At 40.5% G+C, this 20,287-nt stretch overlaps 1 non-coding gene across 1 annotated transcript; it reads left to right on the forward strand.

Moving 5' to 3' along the window:
- The first annotated feature begins 203 nt into the window (after positions 1–203).
- Positions 204–310, forward strand: LOC127109932 (small nucleolar RNA R71). Its single transcript, XR_007797176.1, has one exon. It is a non-coding gene; the product is annotated as a small nucleolar RNA R71 (small nucleolar RNA).
- The last annotated feature ends 19,977 nt before the right edge of the window (positions 311–20,287 follow it).

The following is a 20,287-nucleotide window of genomic DNA, read 5'->3' on the forward strand; positions in this document are numbered from 1 at the left end:
TACATTCCACCCTTTGTTTGGGACTTTTCTACTGGAGTTCTTTCACCTCCCCATTGGCAATGGTTTTGGGCCATGTTTTCAATGAGTTGATAGGCTTTGTTGTATGGCTTATCCATAAATGCACCGCCGCGGCAGCGTCTACTGTAAGTCTTGTGTTATACAGAAGCCCATTGTAAAATGTGTGAATGATCACCCAGTCTTCTAGACCGTAATGTGGACATATCCTCATCATGTCCTTGTATCTCTCCCATGCTTCATAGAGAGATTCTATATCTTTTTGTCTGAATCCGTTGATTTGAGCTCTTAGCATAGCAGTTTTGGTCACGCGGAAAATATCGGGATAAGAAAACGTTCTTTAGTTCTTCCCATGTTGTAACTGAGTTGGAGGGCAAGGATTGTAACCAAGCCCAAGCTCTGTCTCTTAGTGAGAAAGGAAAAAGGCGTAGTCTTATTGCATCTTGAGATACACCATTCACCTTTACAGTGTCTGCATACTGCACAAACTTGGTCAGGTGTTCATTAGGATCGTCCGTAGGATTTCTAGCAAATTGATGTTGTTGGACAGCTGATAATAGTGAGGGTTTCAGTTCGAAATCGTTTCGATTGTTAGCGGGGGCAGCAATGTTGTTATGAGGTTCTTGTTGGGACGGGGTAGCGTAGAATTTAAGAGGATAATTCTGTGGTCCTTCTTCAGCCATGGTTGGTTTTTCTTCTGGTTTAGGAGGAGAGAAGATATCGGGAATATCGTACTTTTGTTGATATTCTTGTATTCGGCGTCTTACGTATAAGAAACACTCTAATTCTTGGACTGGTGGTGCTAAGTTATTGCCTTGTGAGCGAGTACTTGGCATACAATCGGGGAAATAAGGGAGAGTAAATTAGTTTTTATTTTTACCTTAGTCTATACCGTGCAACGAAAGAATTGCACTATTCGACTAAAACATGTCCCCGACAACGACACCAAAAACTTGATGCTTGGCGTGACTATATATAAAATATAGTATATCGGGTACTTGACTGCAAGTGCACAGTCCAGTCGCTTTAGTTTTAAAAGATATCGATCCCACAGGGACCTATGTTCAAACTAGTGTTACTAACGTCACTATGTTTAGCTAAGGGAGTGATTAGTAGAAGTTCGGGTGCAGAATATTAAATCTAAGGGAAATTTAGTTTAAGAAAGAATTGATGGAAGGAATCAGTATGCAACACATTAATTGTCAGGGATTCGATAAGTCACCGGTGAATAATTTAAATGCCAAATATCTCTCAGTAGAAAATATTTATTTAAAAAGCTTTATCTCACACTCTCGTGATTGTTGACTCGGCCTATAGCTTTAAGTCAGAATGTACGCTCTCGCTGTCCCATTTGAAGTTAAAATTACTTTTTGAAAACAAATAAGTTCTAATTGCTTTTAAAGTGCTCTCGCTGTTTTTAAACTCAATGCCTAATTTTTACTATCCAGCTCGAGCCTCACGCTCTCGCGATTGTTGGTTCTCACCTTAGTTAATTTCCCACTCTCGTGGCAAAATCGTATTAAATAGCTTCTCACGCTTTTGTGATAAAGTTAATTAAATTTAAATTAAAAACCTCAGCCTAAAAGATTGTTTGAGAAAAAGAGTTTTCACCGATTATTATTAAATCCCATCTAATTAAATTGTTACATACCGATACCGGTAATTTAGCCGGACATGTTAAATAAAGCAAACACAGAGCATAAACAGATTAACAGTGCAGCGAACATAATTATAACAATAACAAGACAATAATAATTTGATAAAAACCTGGAAATTGGATTAACAGAGTACGGCGAATCTTCGAGTACTTGAACAGTCCTCCACAAGTCGGTAAGATTCTGCTTCTTCAATACAATTGCTTACTAAATTAAATAAAGTGTAGTAGTTCCCCAGTGTGGGAAACTACTATTATGGCTAACTGGAAAACGGAAAGGAAAGAGGAAAAGGAAATTCTAAAACGAATGGTAAATGAACTAAGGCAATGGAAACAAAGTTGCTGAAAAGAAAATAACTAAAAAGCTAGAATGCTGTAAAAAATCAATTGCAGAGCATAAGTGTAGATGTTCCAATATTTCCAACTTTGGTCCTTTTTATATTGCTCATAGGTCTTTGACAGTTGAGATAATTAAGGGTTGCTGGTTGAGTGAGGAATCCACGGGGAAGTGCTTCTGTTGGAGAAAATTTAGGCACATTTTGAATCCTTCTGCTGACTGCTTCCAACGCATGTGTTTGGCCGTGTGACGGTCGTCATGCTCCTTGTGACGGTCGTCACATCAGCATTTTCTGTAATTTTGGTTTTCTGCTTTTTTCTGTGCTTTCTCATCTATTTCTTCTTCTTTTTCTTCCTTTTCTTCATTTTGCTCATTAATGCTTGGAGATTTAAATACCTGCAAAAACAACTCGAATACTTGCGGAATAATCGGAATATTAATTAAAGTGGTATGATCTTTGAGTGTAAATCAAGGCAAATATCTGATATATTTTCGCGTTATCATCACCATTCAACGTGCGTGATTGCTCAGTAGATCTGCATCGAAGGTTTCAATCGCCACAAGAGGTAACGATTCTATCACTGATCATGCCCATTTGTAAGGATCACTAAAGGAGAGTTTTTTTAAATTCCACTGCATTTTGGATCGCTCTTCTCCTTCAATATTCACCATCCACGTTGCTTGACATGCACAAAGATAAGCAACTATGTATTTTGCTTTGTACGATGATAATGCCACTACTAGCTCCTTTCTCGAAACCCAATCAACTGTTGCAAAAACTTCGTCGAAGTCGATTCCTTCTTTATGAAGAAATCCTTTCTCCACAAGTCTCACCTTGTATCGAGTCGCTTCTCCTTTGGGATTCAACTTCACCTTGTATACCCACTTCACATCGATTGCCTTCTTGTCTTGGGGAAATTCGACAAGTGACCAAGTGTTGTTGACTTCGATTGACTTCAGTTCTTCATTCATTGCTTTCATCCACTTCGAATCTTTCAATGCCTCAACTGCATTGACTAGTTCGACATCTGTATAGAAAGCATAATGCACCAGCCCACCTTCTTCATTGACCATATCATTTGATATAATCACACATTCTTGCAACCTTGCAGACAAGTGTCTTGTTCTTTGAGGTCTGCTTGGGTCTGCTTCACCTTTGACTTCTTGTCGAACTTCTCTTTCGACTTCACTAGTTGGTTCATCATATAAGATTCTCACTGAATCCTTCTTAACATCCTCAGTCCAATCTCATTCCTTAAGCTCATCTATGATCACATCCCTGTTGATCACCACTTGCTTGTTCACTTGGTCAAACAACTTATATCCTTCAGTCGAATGATATCATATAAGAATCATCTGAATCGACTTGTCATCAAGTTTTCTTCTCAACCAAACTGGCACATGTCTATGTGTTATAGATCCAAACACCTTCAAATGACTCAATCTAGGCTTGACACCAGACCCACATTCTTCTGGCGTGATTCCTTTTAGCTTCTTCGTCGGGCATCTGTTCAGGATATATGTTGCAGTCGACACAACTTCTCCCCATAATTCTTTGGGTAGATGCTTGCCTTTCAATATAATTCTCACCATATTCATGATAATTTTATTCTTCCTTTCTACGACTCCATTCTACTATGGAGTGTAGAGTGGCACCACCTCATGCACAATCCCTTCTTTCACACATGATACGTCGAAGTCTTTCGACACATATTCTCTACCACCATCAGTCCTCAGAATCTTTATTTTTCGACCACTTTGTCTTTCCACCATAGATTTAAACTTGGCAAATACCTCGATCACTTCACTCTTCTTCTTGATCAGGTAAGCCCATAATTTTCAACTAAAATCATCTATGAATGTAACAAAGTATTTTTTACCTCCAATCGAATCCACCTGGATAGGACCACATACATCAGAGTATATGACTTCAAGAATTGCCTTCGACCTGCTTCCTGCATCCTTACTGAAGTTGTTCTTGTGCTGCTTTGCATGCACACATTCTTCACACGCTTCATTTGGAATGTCAATTTCAGATAATCCTGAAACCATATTTCTTCTCTTCAAATCTCTGATGTCTTTGAAATTGAGATGGTCAAGTCTATAATTCCATATCCATTCATCTCTACTGCCTGCTGTTGCAAGGCACTTATGCTCCATCACATTAAGCTCAATTTTGAAGGTTCTATTTTAAGAAATTGGAGCCTTTAAGATCAACCTTCCATTTGAGTCGAGAACTCTCATCATCTTGTCTTTGATCGACACCTTGTAGTTCTTTTCGACTAACTGCCCTATGCTGAGAAAATTGCTTTTCATGCCTGGTATGTACAATACATTTGAAATTGATGACCTCTTACCATCTTTCCTCATAATCAGAACATCACCAACACCTTCAGCTACTAGAGTGTTGTCATTTGCAAATTTCACCATGTTCTTCATTGAGGGTTTTATGTTGACAAACCAATGTTTCCTTCCATACATGTGTGATGAGCATCACGAGTCCAAGTATCATTGGTCCTTGAATGTCTCTTCATCTCTCGTTGTAACCATCATCAACATCTCTTATTCTTCATATTTCGCTAGCTTTGCGTAAGTTTCTTGATACTTCCACTTTCCTGAATAATCACTAGAATAATGATCATGTTTCTGACAATTGTAACACTGAATGTGACTCTTGTATGACTTTTGACCACCACCTATTCCTCTACATGTAGCACCACCTCTTCGGTTGCCTTGGTTCAAGGGTTTTTTTTTATTCGACCAGTTTCGTTCTTGCATATTTCGACCAGTCGAATTGTTGTAGCCTCCTTTGCCTTTGTTGCCATTACAACTTCCTTTTCCTTTCCTTTCTTTTGTTGATTGCACCTGCAAAGCCATATCACTCTTCGACTTTCCTACAACTCTTTCAGCCATTCTTTGCTCATGATATTCAAGCATCCCTTGAAGCTCTTCCTTTCTCAGTTTTGACAAATCTTTCAACTCTTTTATGGCTACTACCACGTGGTCGAACTTTGGACCCAACGACCTCAAGATCTTTCCAACAACAGTTCTTGATGTCAACAGTTCTCCATATACCTTATTTGATTCACCAGTTTCGTAACCTTGGTGAAGAAATCAGTTATGCTTTCATTGTCTTCCATCTGAAGCAACTCATATGTCCTTTTGTGAATTTATAACCTCACCTCTTTCACCTTCTCCAAACGACTTCTCCAGAATTTCCCATGCTTCTTTCGCTGACTCTACATCACTAACCTTTCCAAAGTTATCTGGATCTACACATTTATGGATTATAAAGAGAGCTTTATAATCTTTCTTTTTCAATTCTTTATGTGCAGCCTTTTCTTGATCTATCACATTTTCTGCAAGCACTGTTACTCCTTCCTTCACAAGACCTCAAAGATCTTGATAACAGAACACAACCTTTATCTGGTTGCACCAACTCTCATAATTGTTGTTCATGAGAATCATAAGATTTAAGAGAAAATGCCCGTTTGGATGATTCATTGCCATTGTGATTTTCTTCCCACGAATCGCTTAAATCGAAGCTCTTAATACCAGATGTTGGAAATCCACCACAACCTATGTAGAATTTCTATCAATCTTGATGAACAAGATTGTTATCACCCACATAATGACAATAAAAGAGAAGAACAATTGAGAAAGAAAAGAAAGAACGATGGAGAAGAAGAATACTTTATGCAGAGTTTCTCCCTTCCCATAACCTATGGAAAACTTCTTTATTCACTTTGCAACTGCAAAATTATGTGAATACAATGTTATGAATGCTACACTCCAAGAATAAGGGTTACTCCCTCTATTTATAAATTTAGGTTAGCTTGCTCACTATGCCAAAGCCCAAAATTATAAAAGCCCAAAATAGTTAACACTACTAAAAATAGGCCTAAGTCGAAATCCTGTGTGAAACCACATACTTCGACACTTCGACACACTAATACAACTCAACACACTTGGTGATTCGACAATTCCTCGCTTCTGTCGATCAACATGCTTCTACACAAGGAATTACAATTCAATAGTGTCTTGTAAGAAGATTGAATTTAGTTTTCATCAATACAAAAATAAGCTTTCTTTATTTTCTCTCTTTTCACCATGTGTGTGTGATACTAAGATGGTACTAGAGCTTAAATCTTGAGTTTTAGTTATGTCATCGTCATCGATTTCTTTCTATTTTTCTTCCGTTTGAAATTTATTATTTCAATTTCCTTTCATTCGGTTTTGGTTCTTCAAATCCCTAATTTTCCTTATTTCCCAATCGAATTATGAAATTCCTTGCTTTTTGATTTGGTTACGATGACTTCGAACCAGAATCTCAATCCATATGCCGATTTCATGATGAACACTTCCAATCCATTTTACCTTCATCCTAGTGAAACTCCTGTCGTGGTACTTGTTACATTCTTACTTGAAGGTACGAAGAACTTTCAGCCTTGGATCCTTTCGATGCGAGTGTAGCGGGGTATTCGTTACCATTAGAGATATTGACTAAATCCAAGGTAAACCATACAAGTCGAGTCGCCACCGCACTTCTATTTATCCAAAGGAATGGTTAGAAAGCGAACAAAAACCTAAAAGTTTTATCGAATAAAAAACTAGTAAAAATGTCAGAGATCTGGGTAAGGGGGTTGGTTATGCAATGGGAAGGTTTTAAGCACCCAAAACATCCTAGGTACTCCTAGGGAGCCCTTTTCATAAGTGTTGTTCTAGTCTAAAGGGTGTAGGTATATCTAAAGTATTATTTACTAAAAGGAAGGTTAAAAGAAAATGACTCGCAAGGATGTCGCATCCACTGCCTACGTATCTCATCTGAGTATGAGAATCAGAGTCTTTGTAGCTCGGCTACCTATGGGTTAAAGAGAAGTGTGCTCGGTAAGACGTCGCGTCTTATGCCTACGTATTTCATCTGGAATGAGAATCAGAGCAAAACGTAGTTCGGCTAACTAGGGGTTAAGGATTGCCATCTGAATATGGACTTACAAAAGAGGACACCAGTTGTGTCAAAGGAGGGTGGGCAGTGTGTTCAACGTCCTAGCAGTAGGTGTCGCAGCTCGCTGAATCGAGTCTTAGGCAGTTACCTCTTTGCAATAGAACGGACTGACATGCCACAAGATCGGAGACGCACGAAAGGTCTAAAAGTGGGGAAGCTCCGCTCTAGAGTTGTCATGCAATATGGATCTATGTGTTAGGATTTACAAAGGGGAACATCTACCTAATGTTAGCATGCAAAGAATAAGGGAATTCTACCTATGTTATCATACAAAGGGTTCTACCTAATGGGTGCTACCTAAACGGAACAAGAGTCGACAGATTGAGCGCGGAGAGGAGTTACGGATAAGGGTAGATGGCGATGCCGGAGGCAATCGACTTACAGCTAGATGGCGATTCCTAAGGCAATCGACTTACAAGAGGATGGATGGATGCGTGCTGGTTTTGTTATGTTTTGAAAAAGATTACTCGACGTTGGATCGAGCTTTTGATCTTGTTTTGAAATGGTTATCGGATGTTCGTTTTAATTCTTGTATTAACAGGTGACTAAAGAAATAAAGAAATATATATTATACACTTTATGGGAGAGGGGTACATTTGTTATCAATGGGGATTGTTCATGGCAAACAAACAATAAGAATATATGCCTCATACATCATAGAAGTAGGCAACAATTATCAATCAGATCAGATAAATAAACAATATATAATCAAACCAAAGAATCAAATAATGTAGCATTTAAACAATGCACGGGAGTATGGACATGTTAAATAATCAAGCAATAGAAAGCATGAATGAGAGAAACAAGTATAAAAGATAACAGATGAATCAAACAGATGAAAATATGTACACGAAGGGTCCACTGAATAATTTAATCAGGACATGAGGTAAGGACCAAATAAAATTAAGGTAAAAGGCCTCTAATACATGGCATATGAGATGAACGAGGGAGGATCAAAAGATATCTTAAATTGCTATAAGCAATCCCTAAGTCAAACATCGATCATAAAGAAGTCAACTGAAAATTCAAGTCAACTTAAAAAATAACAAATAAATAGCAAACTAATCAAGTAAATTATGAAAATTTAAACTAATTAAGGTGGGATCAGGACATCATCATCCCCCAAAAAGATTTTAAAAATAATGAAAATTGGCACGTGAATTAATTAAAACAAAACATAGGTCAAACCAAAAGTCAATTAATAAGACTAGGTTAGAAATAAATCAAGAATAAATAGTAAATTAATCAAGAAAATTATGACAAATTAAACTAAATAAGGTGGGGTCTGGACATCATCATCCCCCAAAAATATTTTAAAAATAATGAAAATTGGCACGTGAATTAATTAAAATAAATCAGAAGTCAAATTAAAAGTCCACCAACCAAACTAGGTCAAAAATAAATCCAAAATAAATTGAAAATGTGAAATAAAATTCCAAGAAAAGGTCAGGTTGACCATGAGACAATGGTCAACCTTCATCCCAAGAATCAAATGCTAACAATAATTTTAAGTCATAAAAATAAAATCAATAAAAAAAAGTGTGTTAAAATGGACCATTTAGAATAAATAATTAAAATAAAATATTAATATTAAAAAAATACGAAAATAAAAATTATATAAAATTAAATAAGACGTTAAGAAAATATTTTTGGGTAATTTTATGGACGAAGAAAATATTTTAAATAAGAAAAAGAAATATGAAAATGGAAGGATTAATGGTGATGAACATGGTAAGCAAGCGTAGATATAATAAAACATGACCATGGAAGAGATGATTACCTAATGGAAAATAGAAGTGGAATGGAATCTGATATGTGATGAAGCTTTGCCTCCTTGCCATGAAATTCCAATGCCCCTTTAGGGTTAGGGTTTCAGCTTCTTAAATAGGGTGGATTAGGTGTTCTCATGGGCTTTTTAATAAGTGATTTCTCCATAGGAATAAAAGTGTGAAGTGAGGTGTAAAATGTTGTTATTTTGGGCCAAACTTAAGTGAATGGATGTCCAATGCATGGCCAAAAGAGGTAAAAAAACGTGACTGGTTTGTGCAGCATGCTAAGAAAATCTGATTGGGCCAGCCAGGCCCAAAATCTGCCTAGAAAATCAAGTAATGATGCCCACTTTAAATGAATGTGTCTCTCAAACCATGATCCAAATGAGATGATTCCAAAAGGATGTGAAAGAGGACATGTCAAGGTACAATTTTTGTGAAGAAAGTATTTTCAAATAATGCCTTGAAGTGCAAGAAAACTGGCCAAGAAGTCTTGACAAATTTTGAAGATTTTGGACTTAGAAATTTTTCAAAGTGTCCTAAAAAAATGTCTCACTTTGACTAAGCATAACTTTCTCAATTCTAATCCAAATGGAGAAAACTTTATATCTCTAGAAAGCTTGGAACAAGAGGAACAACTTTCATGTTGGAGAAATTTTCAAATGGAGCTTTTATCTTAATGAAAAATAGGCTTAAAGTGAGTGCAACGATCATGAAAACTTGCCCTAAATGGAAAGTCAACCATTTCCAAATTAAGTAACTTTTCTAATTCCTGATTAAATGATGAATCCATGATTCAACCTTGATCAAATTTCACATGTAGGATCCCCTAGGCATGGATTTTGAGATTCCACTCTCAAAATGTCAGGAGTTGACTTTTCTGGCCCCACAATTGACTTTTCCCAAACTGTCTGATTCCCGATTCCATTAATCAATTGAAGCACTTCTAGCTCAAATAAAGAGCTGATTTTTTGTATGTAGACCCCTGTGGACATATGGAGGGCCATGGAAAAGAGTTTCACCCAAAGAATCAGAAATAAACTGATTTTATACCAAACCCTAGTTTTAGGGCAAAATGATCAGAAACTGATTGCACTGATTGCCAATGGATCTTTCTGAGATAATTGTGAATCTTCCCAGGCCAAGATGCCCCTCTAATAATGACATGGATGAGCTCCTCTACTTCCAACCAAACATTTCCTATTGCAGGTAGCCATGAAACCCTAATTTCTGATTAAATCCAGATGAACACTCTGATAGCTTTGAATCCTTCACGGATGAACTAAGGACCATAATAAGATACTTGGACCCCCCTGAGACCCTTGAGACTTGTATACTTAGAAAATGAAGTCCAATTCTCAATCTTGCTTTGTGTGGGCTCCTTCTGTTAAGGAGTGATCGATCAAAATCTGATCTCCATGTCACTAATACAGTATGCAATGAGTATGACCTAATATGATGCTAATGAAGTGTAAAACATAATCCCATGCTTCCAGGAAAAATGAAGGGTAAATTTTGGGGTATTACAGCTGCTCATATTCAATCAACTGGAAACCTGAAAGGAAGATAGAAACGGCATTCGCACTTTCGAGGTATCAAATGATTGAATACGATAAAAGCCCAAAAATTTACACTAAAGTGAAAAAATGAAGTAACAATGCCTGTCAGAATCGGCCAAGAGGTGGTCTTGAAAAAGAATTTGTCTGGTACGGTGAGAGTCGGTCTGAACACCGAAACAAGGAATGTTAGCCTGAATACCAAAATAAATGGTAACACAGAAATAACCATGGCCTGAATGCAGCTCATCAATCTGAATACTGGAAATGACTTCGATCTGAGCATCGGACGATACTTGATTATCAAACATCGGTCTGAACACCGGGAAACTAGCCTGAGTGCCACTTCGGTCTGAATATCGGAAAACTGGCCTGAATGCCACAAGTTGCATCGACCTGAACGTCGGAAACTTCTTCGATCTGAACATCGGAAAACTGACCTGAATGCCACTTCGGTCTGAATACCGGAAAACTGGCCTGAATGCCACAAGTTGCATCGACCTGAATATCGGAAACTTCTTCGATCTGAACATCGGAAAACTGGCCTGAATGCCACTTCGGTCTGAATACCGGAAACTTTCATGCCTGTCAGCATCGGCAGAAATAGGGAAAATGATAATTGAGGCGGCGCGTGGGCCAACGACCCCTGCTGGGAATAATAAAGATAAGTCATGAACAATCTTCATTCTGAGTACTGGAAACAACTTCTGGCTTATCACTTGGGATACCGAGAATGCCTTATGCTTTACATGCGTATGTTTGAATTTTTCAATGGCGTAATGCTCCATGAAAATGGAAATGCTACGCAATTTGGGAGGATGCAATGCAATATGATTCTACATGCAGGGATGCGAAATGCTTGATTAGAGAGAACGCCAAGCTGAGGAAAGGAATTCTGCTGGGGAAATGATCACCATCTTCTGGACCCTGGCAAGGCTGTTGGAGATGCACATCACAAAGAACTTTGTGGGGAAATGACCCACCACACGGTGTTCTGGCAAATAACAAAATACTGAGGCTCTAACTGGGGAGAGAATGGCACTGAAAACTTGTTGTTGAGGAAAACGACAGTGGTTCTGGCAACCATAATCTGCGAGAGAGACGACTCATCAGGGGAAGCAAACACCAATACGGTACCGAGATTTTGCTTCAAGGAAAGAGACCATGGGTCTAGCGACGAGATCATCAATCTGGCATCGAACTCTGAGGAGCAGCCGCTTCTGCTGGGAAGATACAGTCTGGCACTATCAACTCCGCTGGGGATATACAGCCAGACACTGTCGACTCTACTGGTGAATGTATAATCTGAAACAAATTCTTGGGGAAGTACAATAGTGAGAGCATGTTGGGGATTGAAGAATCCAACGCTTGAACCAACTTTGCAGGGATAAGATACCAAATACCAACTGTTGAGGAAAAACATCCGCGATCATTTGATGGGGACCTTAAGGAAATGCCCCGAGTGTACCTGTTCTGAATAGACGATCCAAAGCACTTAAAATTTACAACAATTTTCAATGTTTATTAAGCACGTATCGGTAAAGCTCTTATGTTTCATGATGCAATGTTTATCGAAAATTCGGACGTCATTTTTGCAAACAAAACAATAAAATGAAAATGAACACAGAGATGTACTGAATAATATGATTTTATTGATTGAGTGGCCTTTGAATAGGCATTTACATCAGGAAGCAATCCATGGAAAGAGGTAATTGCACAACAGATAAAAACAGAAATTAATCTAATGGCAATGTGAAATGGATTTCTATCGGGTTCCAATTCTACTATGATTCGCTCGTCTTCAAGATCCTCCAGATGATCAACTTTCCGAAAAAGGTGATTGGACTGTTTCCTATCCTTCGGAAGTTTCTGGTTATCGACGCAGGATGATATTCAGAACTACTCAAAACGCAGCCATTCGCTTAATCCCTAACTTTTGCCTGGATCGCCCTTTCGGGTTTTCAATCCACCGGGATACCCATTTTTGCCTAAGTTGCCCTTTCAGGTTTTCAACTTACCGGGTGTACAATCTTTTCATTTTTTAATCCCTAACTTTTTCCCGAACCTTTTTCATTTTGTTGGTTTGTCGGGATGCCCATTTTTTTGCCTGGCCTATTCTTTTTATCGTCCAACGGGTCTATTTTATGCGAAGTATTTTTTAACTGTGTCTGAGTTCACAGGGGAAGTGAAGTTTTCACCATCCATAGTTGCAAGCATTAAGGCTCCACCATCAAAAACCTTGGTGACAGTATACGGTCCATCATAGTTAGGAGTCCACTTGCCCCTGTGATCCGTCTGAGGAGGAAGGATCCTTTTCAACACCAAATCTCCGACTTAGAAGCATCGAGGACGCACTTTCTGATCAAAGGCTCTCTTCATCCGACTCTGATACAATTGCCCATGACAAATGGCTGCCATTCGCTTCTCTTCGATAAGACTCAACTCATTGAACCTTGTCTGAATCCATTCAGCTTCGTCTAACTTGACATCCAACATGACTCTTAGAGAAGGAATCTCCACTTCAACAGGTAGGACTGCTTCCATACCATACACAAGGGAATAAGGGTTTTCCCCGATCGATGTACGTACTGAAGTACGGTACCCATGCAAGGCGAAGGGTAGCATCTCATGCCAATCTCTGTACGTAATGACCATCTTCTGCACAATCTTCTTTATGTTCTTATTTGCTGCCTCAACAACACCGTTCATCTTAGGACGATAAGGGGAAGAGTTGTGATGTTGAATGTTGAAGTTCTTGCACAACTCTTTCATCATTTTGTTATTGAGATTAGAACCACTATCAGTAATGATTCTTTCGGGAATCCCATAACGACAAATGATTTCTTTCTTGATGAATCGGGCAACCACATGTCTGGTGACCTTCGCAAATGACGCTGCTTCGACCCACTTGGTGAAATAGTCGATGGCAACAAGGATGAAGCGATGCCCATTGGAAGCAGTCGGCTCAATCTTTCCAATCATATCAATGCCCCACATAGCAAACGGCCACGGCGAAGATATCACATTCAGAGGATTTGGTGGCATATGCACCTTATCAGCATAAATCTGGCATTTATGACACTTCCGAACATATTTGAAACAATCATATTCCACGGTCATCCAGTAATAACCCGCTCTCAATAATTTCTTAGCCATTGCATGTCCGCCGACATGAGTACCGAAGGAGCCTTCATGAACTTCCTGCATTAACATGTCTGCTTCGTGTCTATCCACACATCTGAGCAAAACCATGTCGAAGTTCCTCTTATATAGCACATCATCTTTGTTCAAGAAGAAACTGCCTGCCAATCTTATCAAAGTCTTTCTATCATTGTTGGATGCCCCTGCAGGGTACTCTTGATTCTTCAGAAATCACTTGATGTAGTGGTACCAGGGCTTGTCATCAACTACCAGTTCAGCAGCAAACACATACGCGGCCCTATCAAGGCGCATAACATCGGTCCTGGGAGCATAGTTCCACCGAATCACCTTGATCATAGAGGACAGAGTAGCAAGAGCATCTGCCATTTGGTTCTCATCACGAGGTATATGATACAACCTTACTGTTGTGAAGAAAGTCAACAGTCTTCTCGTGTAATCTCTGTAGGGGACCAGATTAGGATGGAGAGTATTCTAATCACCATTCACTTGATTCATCACTAGAGCTGAATCTCCGAAGATTTCCAGAGTCTTGATTCTCAAATCAATGGCTTGCTCGATACCCAAGATACAGGCTTCATACTCAGCTTCATTATTGGTGCATTCAAAAGTCAGACGAGCGGTGAAAGGCATGTGGGCACCTTTCGGAGTGGTAATGACATCACCAATTCCACTTCCTTTGGCATTGACGGCCCCATCAAACATTAAAGTCCACTTTTCATCTGGATCAGGTCCCTCCTCAACAATTGGCTCTTCACAGTCTTTCATCTTGAGGAACATGATGTCTTCATCCGGAAAATCAAACTTCATCGGCTCATAATCATCAATCGGCTGCTGAGCAAGATAGTCTGACAGAATACTCCCTTTGATGGCTTTCTGGGATGTATACTGGATGTCGTACTCTGTCAGTACCATTTGCCAACGAGCAACCCTTCCGGTGAGAGTTGGCTTCTCAAATATATACTTGACTGGATCCATTTTGGAGATCAGTAAGGTCGTGTGAGTCAGCATGTATTGTCTCAATCGCTTAGCAGCCCATGCAAGTGCACAACATGTCTTTTCAAGCATTGAGTATCTCGACTCGCAATCTGTGAATTTTTTAGTCAGGTAGTAGATGGCATGCTCTTTCCTACCTGTCTCGTCGTGTTGACCGAGAACACAACCCATGGAATTATCAAGTACTGTCAAATCCATAATCAGCGGTCTCCCTGGGACTGGAGGCATAAGGATTGGAGGATTCTGCAAATACTCTTTTATCTTCTCAAAAGCCCTTTGGAAATCATCATTCCACCTGATGGCCTGATCTTTTCTCAACAATTTGAATATTGGCTCACACGTGGCTGTTAGGTGAGAGATGAACCTTCAAATGTAGTTCAACCTTCCTAAGAAACCACGAACTTGTTTTTCTGTTCTTGGCTCAGGCATTTCTTGTATCGCTTTCACTTTGGCCGGATCCACCTCAATCCCTTTTTCACTAACAATAAAACCCAGCAGTTTTCCAGATCTCACCCCGAAAGTACACTTGTTCGGATTAAGCCTCAGCTTGAATTTCCTCAAACGCTCAAACAGTTTCTGCAAATTCACCAGATGTTCTTCTTCCGTCTGAGATTTGGCAATCATATCATCAACATAAACCTCGATTTTATGATGAATCATATCATGGAAAAGAGTTACCATATCTCGTTGATATGTTGCCCCAGCATTTTTCAGACCAAACGGCATCACCTTGTAGCAGAAGGTGCCCCATGGGGTTATGAAAGTTGTCTTCTCCATGTCTTCTGCTGCCATCTTAATTTGATTATAGCCAGAAAAGCCATCCATGAAGGAGAATACCGAGAACTGAGCCGTCTTATCCACCAAAACATCGATGTGAGGTAATGGGAAATCATCTTTAGGACTAGCTCTGTTCAGATCCCGGTAGTCAACACACATTCGTACCTTTCCATCCTTTTTAGGTACTGGAACGATATTTGCAACCCATGGCGGATAATTTGTAACCGCTAGAAACCCTGCATCCAACTGTTTTTGCACTTCTTCCTTTATCTTGACAGCCATCTCTGGTCTTGTTCTTCTGAGCTTCTGCTTGACCGGAGGACAATCCTCTTTAAGAGGCAAACGGTGTACCACAATGTCTGTGTCAAGCCCTGACATGTCCTGATAAGACCAAGCGAAGATGTCAACATACTCTTGCAGCAATTCAATCAGCCCCTTCTTCATATTATCTTCCAAAGCAGCCCCTATCTTGATTTCTCTCTTGGCATCCTCGGTGCCGAGATTAATCACTTCAACAGACTCTTGATGCGGTTGAATGACCCTTTCCTCCTGTTTTAATAACCTGGCAAGTTCTTTAGGGAGTTCACAATCTTCATCACCCTCTTCTTCAGCTTGAAATATTGGATTTTCAAAGTCGAAGCGAGCCATAGCAGAACTGTTATCAATAGGATCCAGTGACGTGCATCTGTATGAGTGATGGTATGTGCTTATGAGTGTGAACAAGAAGTGGAAACTAAACAAAACACTTCCAAATGTATATATATTTTTTTATATTTTTGATTTTTGAAAACTGCAAAAATAGAAAGACAGTGAACAAAATATTTGAATGCAAAAAGACGTCCTTTATTTATGATAAAAAAAATGCAGGTATCCACATAGATGAGCGCTACAATGAGTCATCACGCCCTGGGCGGAACGTAAGACTTGGATATGCATGAATAAACAAAGAAAATTACTCTTTAAGAAGAGTGACTTGGATAATCTCTTCAGAAGACCAGTTGCGGAGAACTTCACCCGGGACCCTTGGACGCACCCAGTTGTCAATGTCGCAATCACTATCCCCATCTTCTTTGTTGATTGCAAAGACTTGGCCATACTGAATGATGCCAGCACTAGAGAAAGTAATCGGCCCCTGACGAGTCTGAGGCGTTGAAGTTGTAGAAGTCAATGTCGGCTGATACCCAATCCCAAACTTGTCTTCCTTTACAGGTAAATCCACCAGATGTCCCCAACTGGGAGCAACACCTGAATTTACCAAGGCATGTGCCTGCTTGAAGGATGAAATAGAGGCACCTGCTTCAACCTCTTCCACTGGAGCTGCATCATTGACTTGAACTGCCTCAGAGGCCTGACACAGGGTCTCATGAATCTCACCTTCTACCTCTACATACTTGAATGTAGATAGGTTACTGACCAGAATATCCTCCTCACCACAGACAGTGATAATTCTTCCGTTGACCGGGAACTTGATCTTCTGATGCAAGGTCGAGGAGACTGCCCCAGCATTGTGGATCTAAGGGCGACCCAGCAAGCAACTATACGAAGGACTGATATCCATCACATAGAATACGGTGTTAAAGTTTTGTGATCCAATCTGAATTGGCAATTCTACCTCTCCGAACACCGACCTCTTAGAACCATCGACGGCTCTTACCACAAGATCGGAAGGCTTCAAGATCAAACCTTCTACATCTAACCTTGATAGGGATCTCTTGGGTAGCACATTGAGAGAGGAACCTGTATCCACCAGAACATGGGATAGCACAGTGTCTTTACCTTCCATCGAGATGTGCAAAGCCTTATCATGATCGCGTCCAGCTGGCGTCAAGTCAGAATAAGTAAAACCCAACTCGTTGCTTGTATGAACATTTGCAACGATCCCTTCTAGTTGGTTTACTGAGATCTCCTGAGGCACATATGCAACACTAAGGACCTTCAGGAGTGCCTCCCTGTGTGCCTCCGAACACAGCAAGAGTGAGAGAATAGATATCTTAGACGGCGTCTGAATCAACTGATCGACTACCTTATAGTCGCTTTTCTTTATAATTCTCAAGAGCTCGTCCACATCCTTCGCAAAAGCAGGCTCAGAGCCAGCCTGTGGTGCAGGGGTACCCTCATTCACAACTTGCTTGCCTTTGGCCTTCGCCGCGGCGTCAGCACTATCAGGTTGGGTAACCGGTCGTGAGAACAATCTACCACTTCAGGTGAATCTCCCGATTCCACCAACATTGTCCACTGCGGGATCTTTTATCCCAATTCCAGGTTCAGACTTCTGATCCTGCACCTCTTCTACTTTCAGTGGCTGTTCCACTCCATGATCATGCGTGTACATACTCCCCCCGTAATGCCAAGGAATGGCCCTTTCGCTGGTGAAAGTTAAAGGATCAGGGGTCGTGATGGTCATAGTGGATTGAGGCGGTCGTACTGGTGGTACCGGTTGCGCTACTGGCGCACTGATCTGAGCGGTCAGGTAGAATATTGTGATAGTGGCAACGTCACAGTCATACTCAGAAATCTTATTTATTGAAGTACAAACATCCGAAACATCGGAATCAAGTTCAGCAAGTACATCAGAATCAAACACCATGTTTGGAATATCAGCAACAACATCAGAAAAATTAATTACATCATTGGGAATTACAAAATCAGCAGGAACAACATTTGTAAATTCTTCAGCATCTTCAGGAAAGAGAGGATCAACATCTGCATTCTCAACAACCCCTTCAACAACCCCTTCAACAGACCTTTGGGCAGATAAGTCTTCAGCTTGGAGGATACCATCGTCAAGCAAGGCCTGGATACCCTGCTGCAGCTTCACACAACCCCACTCTGTGCAACACAACCCAAACAACCGCTCCCACAGCCGGGGAAAACATCTGCCTTTAGCAAGTATTCTTTGATTTCTAACAGCGGAGTCTTCAGCTTCAACACCTCCTTGATTAATTTGACTTCTCCTTCAACCATGTTAACATTTTCTCTACCATGCTGAGGTATAGGATTGTTGACAACATTAGGAGTCGGTGCAAAGTTAATGGCCTTTGAATCAATAAGGTCCTGAAATACGTGCTTAAAAGCTTTGCAGTTCTCAATAGTGTGGCCAGGTGCCCCAGAGTGGAAATTACACCTAGCATTGGCGTCATAACCCACTGGAAGCCTGCCAACGGGAGGAGCCAAAGTGCGTAACTGCACAAGTTACAAATGTTGAAGGTTGGGAAGCAACTGGGCATACGACATCGGAAGAGTGTCGAAATGCCTATCCATCATCCTCTGTCTTTGTTGATAAGCAGGTCTGTTACCCTGTTGTTGTTGGTATTGATTTTGTTGACGTTGAGGTTGTGGTTGTTGCACTGGTGCTGCAGCCGGAATGGTCACTGCTGCAACATAAGGTTGTTGATGGTAATTCTGAAAGTTATTCCTCCGGTTACCCCTGTTCTGATAAGAAGATATGGCATTTGCATCCCCTTCTCTCCTCTTATATCCTCCTAAGAACGGCTTCTTTGACCCCGAAGATGATCCAACCCCATTTTGGATCTTACATGTCTTCAAGTAGTTCTCCACCCTCTCATCGGTAGAGACCACATCAGCAAAATTCAAGGCGTTGCAACCCACCAGACGCTCCAAATAAGATCCAGGCAGTGTGTTCATAAACATGTTGGTCATCTCTTTTTCCAACATCGGAGGTTGAACACGGGAAGCCAACTCTTTCCAGCGTTGAGCATACTCTTTGAAGCACTCATTGCTCTTGAGAGACAGATTCTGGAGCTGAGTCCTGTCAGGTGCCATATCCGCATTGTACTGATATTGCTTCACAAAGGCCTCAGCCAAGTCTCTCCAGCAGCGAATATGGGCTCTGTCCAGCCTCATATACCACTCCAAGGATGCCCCAGCTAGGCTGTCCTAGAAGAAGTACATGAGCAGCTTCTCATCATCAGAATACGTGATCATCTTGCGGAAGTAAGCTTGTACATGAGTCTTCGGGCAAGAGTTGCCATTGTACTTATCAAACACGGGGACTTTTAATTTTGGCGGAAATCTCACGCCTGGGACCAGCCCCAAGTCAGCAACATCCACACCAAGAGCATTCTGCCCTTCCACAACTTTCAACCTCTCTTCCAGTCTCCGGAACATAGGGTCCATACCATGGCCCATGCCAAAGTCTTCCTAAAGCAGGGGGAATTGATCCTCCTGATCATCATGGATGGGTTGTTGACCAAGGTTGCCATGTAGGATTGGGATAGGCCTCGGTCCATTGGGTCCATTAGCATCTCCAACGGGAGGATCAGCCACAACCTCCGGTTGAGTAGTAGGGGGATTCCCCTGTACCAACAATCTAATCTCCTGCTGTCCCTGAGCCACTCCTTGGACCACTTCCATGAACTGATTCATGCGAATCCTCATCTCAGCGAGCTCTACTTGTAAACCTTCCATTGCTCTCTATTGATTCCTTCGGGTACCGTATCGGTGAATGCCTGAGTCAACTATCCTAATGGAAAATCAAACAAGATGAGAACACTGCGGCGGTACCTGTTATGCAAGACATGCTAATGAATATGCAAATGCAATGACATGTTTATCAATTTCAAAGGGTATTCTACCCCTTGATTCCAGTCTCACATTAGATAAATAGTGTAAGAAAACCCCGACTAGAATCAAGAAGAAGATATAAACCCCTAGGAATAGATAAACATGATGCATGCAATGCTTATGATTTAATTTTTATATCAGAGGAACTTTAGAGTCTTATTTGCAAATTTTGGAAATATTAAACGTTTATCACATACGGAAATATCACGTCAATTAATATTTGGAAATGTTTTTACGCCAAAGAAGTACAGTCTTGATAACCAAATACAATACAAGAGAGAAGGAAAATGAACATCCTATGGATCCCTAGAAGCAATCGTCCAAAGCCCTCGAGACCGGAAGATAAGCTGCACGAAGCCTCTTCACCTCCCTCTCATAGGCTGCCTCCATATCTACCTTCTCTTTGGCGAGTCGATCATACTTCCTCTTCCAAAA

This window comes from Lathyrus oleraceus, chromosome 7 (assembly GCF_024323335.1).
Source record: "Lathyrus oleraceus cultivar Zhongwan6 chromosome 7, CAAS_Psat_ZW6_1.0, whole genome shotgun sequence".
NCBI classification, from domain to species: Eukaryota; Viridiplantae; Streptophyta; class Magnoliopsida; order Fabales; family Fabaceae; genus Lathyrus; species Lathyrus oleraceus.